The sequence below is a fragment of the Crocodylus porosus genome, unplaced genomic scaffold (assembly GCF_001723895.1).
Source record: "Crocodylus porosus isolate Cpor-Errol unplaced genomic scaffold, CroPor_comp1, whole genome shotgun sequence".
NCBI lineage: Eukaryota > Metazoa > Chordata > Crocodylia > Crocodylidae > Crocodylus > Crocodylus porosus.
Window position 1 is genome coordinate 2169602 of NW_017728939.1, and position 3445 is coordinate 2173046.

Consider the following 3445-nt stretch of genomic DNA (forward strand, 5'->3'; position numbering starts at 1 on the left):
ACATCATCCTGACAGAAACACACACTTGCTGAGGTGTTAGGCCGTCATCAGCAGTTCTTATCTGTTGCTCTCTTGGAGAAGCTACAACCATTGAGACACTGAGGGTGTGTCCAGACACGCATGAATGTTTGGCTCCCCGAGACAAGTAGCGGCAGCACAGCTAATTGTCCCCAGGGAGCACCCGTGCCACATAGGCTTTGGCATGCAGCAAGTTCCCCTGGCCCCAGCAGCCTTACCTGGGATCCTGGGGCTCTCCTGGGGATGCAGCAGCAGCAGTCCTGCTGGATAGAGCCTAGCCAGCAACTGCAGCTCTGCTCTGGGTGGCCCAGTTCCACTTTTCAGCAGTACGTACTGCTCAAGAGTGCGCTGCTCTGGGGGGGTTTTCTGCATTTTTTTTTTATTTTGGATAACCAGGGGTCAAACAAACCCACGGGGGAAAAAAAAAAAATAGACCAGTGCATTAATGGGCAGCATGCCCTTGCAAGTGGAAAACACTAGATTGTGTGGTATGTGGCACTTCGAACGTGTTTGCGGCATCACATAACCACAGGACCACATTCATCTGGGTACGTCCTGAATGTCTGGGGAATCTTTCTGGCCTTTCAATTCTGTTTCAGGGGTCTAAGGTGGGGATGGTGTGTCTTGAGCAGCCTCCGCGTCTCCGTACTCTTACCTACGCGCGTGCATCAAAGGTCTTGATGTGCGGTTGCAGGACTCCATACAAGCGGATTCGTGAGGCATCTAACTAAACCTCTTATGCATACACCATGAACCAGAGGATTAATGGTTGCCTACATAAAGTTATTGATTGAATAAGAACTAAAGCAGGTACACAGAACTGTAGTCAAAACACATAAAATATATTTTTGAGGAAGTGTATATTTTTGCAAGAAAAAATTATACTGTTATTCACTTTCTTAAAGGGTTCATTGGAGACTTAAACACTCCCCACATTTTTGGCTTTTGATTCAACCAAAAAAAAAAAAAAGTTTTTGTTCTTTTGACAATAAACTCCAAAATGCTAGAAACATGCCTCCTCCCGAAATGTTCAGCTTTACTTCAAATGTCTCCTGGACTAGTAAACAGTTTTAAAATCATCCTATCAAAAACAATTCTAACATTTTAATCATCTCAGAATAGGCTGGGCTTTAGTCCCTTTAAAACTTCTCTTTCATGTAACTACCGAAATCTAGTCAATGTCTCAGCTTTGCTTTAAGGATGTGCTGGTTCCCAACCTGCAGCTCAGCTACATGGTGCATGAGACAGCTCCAGATTCCAGAGCCCAAAAGACCCACTGACTAGAGCTGAGTGAAACCTGAGTTTTTGCTTTGTTGGCAGTTCTGAAATACAGAAAAAGAATTGCTTGGAGTTAAACAAAATGATTTCTCTCTAGTATGTTCCATTTTAGTGTGTGTGTGTGTGTTGCTGGAGGGCTAACAAAAAAAATACATGTGCAGATTTCTAAACAAAAAGGCAGTTTACATTAAAAAGAAAAAATGAATCATTTTGTTTAAAAACATATTTATGGCAGTATTTAAACTTTGGCAGAATACTTTTTACTCTTTTTTTCCCCAAAAATATCAGTGTCTCAGGCAAATAGGAAAAACCTCTGATTTTCAGATTTTGTTGAAAAAAAGATGTGGACAAAAAAAAAAAAATTAAACTTGTAGCCTTCTCCTGAATCTGTACTTCTTTCTTCTGCTGTTTTCATTTCCTCTCTCCCAAGTAAGGACATGAAGGACCCCAGCCCTTCACCAGAAAAGAGCAGAGAACAAGAATGAACATCTATACTCACCAGCTCATTCCCTCTCCATGAATCAATCCTATTCTAGGGCCACTGTACTTCTGACTATCAGGAGTCCAGTAGGTGGCTGAAATGTGCCCTGATCCACAGAAGATGTGAGTCTCTTCTAGAGCCTGACCCCTTTAGCCATCATTGTAGAGACTCAGAGCCACATTCTGTTCCTTCTGTTAGATAAATAAGTGGATTTAGGCACCAAAGTCTGAATTTTTTCCACCCTGCTTGAGTCTCTGAAAAACAGTTAATACAAAAAGTCCTCCTCTGCCTTCTCCCTGCTCTTCTGTGACTCAGTCTTACAGGTCAGACAACAGTGTGTCTCAAAAGTAGATGCATTAATAGTTTTCCAGAGACTTGAACAGGGCACAATAGAGTTAAACTTAGGGATCATTTACACATGCCTCTTTTATGCAGGCTTACCCTAAAATTGCCATTTTTAAGGCACATTTAGGGCACGTGTCTACACATGTGTGCCCTTAATGTGCCTTAAAAATGGCAATTTAAGGCTATGTGAGCCTAAATTTGATACCTGCTTTATGCAAATTGACACACACTGCATTAATGCGCATTAGCGCATCTACACGTGCAGTAATGCAACTTAGCTATGAACATACACCACATTAATGAGCATTAGAATGTCTTCACATGTGCTAATGCGACTTAACTATTTGCACCTAAATTTAATGTGCCTTAATGAAGATAGATGTGTAGATATGCCCCGTGTCCACTTATGTAGCCAACAGGTCTCTTCCTCTGCAGAGACTTCTCTTCAGGTCCCTGACTAGTGCCTGTTATACAAGTTGTTTCCTATTAAGACTTCTGAAGAGGCTGAGGGTGAGGGAAGGCAAAGCACTGAGTACGAGCTGGGATTCTCTGATATGGCCAGGCCCTGGATCACTGATCCCACTGTTCCCTTCCCTTACCAGTGTACTTAGCCAAGTGTTTGTCCACCTACCTATCTCCAGTTGGGTCCATAGTCATAGATGCCAACCCTTGAAACAATGAATAGCAAAAGAAGCCTCAAGGATTGCGTCATCTTTGAAGTCTCTTCCTGGAGACACCACATATTTGGGGCTGTACTTTTAGCAGAGATACTCACTTCATTAAGATAAAGGAAGGGAACTATTACTCTTGCAGGAATTTTTTTTGTCTTTTTTGAAAAGTTACAAACAACCTTAAGGAATAGGGGTTATGAAGCTTCACTCCTGTAGAAAAGCTCGTTATTTCAAGTAGGTATTTAAAGGTAGTATTTAAAGTAGGTAGGTATTTTTCAAGTAGTATTTAAAAAGGGCTTGTTAATGCAGCCTATTACAGTCAGCAGCTGCACGTGCAGTAACCACAGGTGGCCAGCACTTGAGTTCTGATCTCCACTGAGAATTTTTAGCATGAAAGAGAAATTTCATTCCACTGTGTAAAATGGTTTAACACTTTATATTATGGTAATATTGCTTAGCTCCTATGCAGAACATTACCACCTGCTGGCAATGCACTTTCCAAAAGGAAAGTATCCCCATTTTACTGATGGGGAAATCAAGACATGGAGAAGGGAAATGCCTTGTCCAAGTCAGCTACAAAACTATAATATAGGCTTCCTGCATCCTTGATCAACATATTATGTATGCATGCATGGGCCTTTACTCTTGTCTG

The 3445-nt window shown here is 41.7% G+C and overlaps 1 long non-coding RNA gene across 1 annotated transcript in view; it reads right to left on the bottom strand.

The window, feature by feature from the left end:
- Positions 1–1706: 1706 nt before the first annotated feature.
- LOC109318349 overlaps positions 1707–3445 on the bottom strand; it is a 25934-nt gene continuing 24195 nt past the window's right edge. Inside the window, exon 4 of the long non-coding RNA XR_002103231.1 lies at positions 1707–1718. This is a non-coding gene — a long non-coding RNA (uncharacterized LOC109318349). The remainder of the gene's footprint in view (positions 1719–3445) is intronic.